The following is a 271-nucleotide window of genomic DNA, read 5'->3' as shown; positions in this document are numbered from 1 at the left end:
GTGTCCACATTAAATGTTGTCCCTGTGGAGAAAAACACAGTCATGTGATACATGTTCTTGTGGTGATGTTTTAACGATTGTTGAGGCGGTGGAGTTGGATGTCAACAGCTTTTGAAGCAGCCTCCATGTCACGCAGCACAGACATGTGTGAGCAACACGCTCCTCCAAAGTCTTTTATGGCCGACACAAACCGTCTGGCGCATCTAAACCATCCTCAGTTGTGACGGGATAATGAAAAACATTGTCCACAGCTACCAAACAGACACAGGCA

The sequence above is a fragment of the Seriola lalandi genome, unplaced genomic scaffold, assembly GCF_002814215.2.
Source record: "Seriola lalandi dorsalis isolate HSWRI2012SDOR001 ecotype SW California unplaced genomic scaffold, Sedor1 jcf7180002054748, whole genome shotgun sequence".
NCBI classification, from domain to species: Eukaryota; Metazoa; Chordata; class Actinopteri; order Carangiformes; family Carangidae; genus Seriola; species Seriola lalandi.
This window is presented reverse-complemented; position numbering follows the sequence as displayed.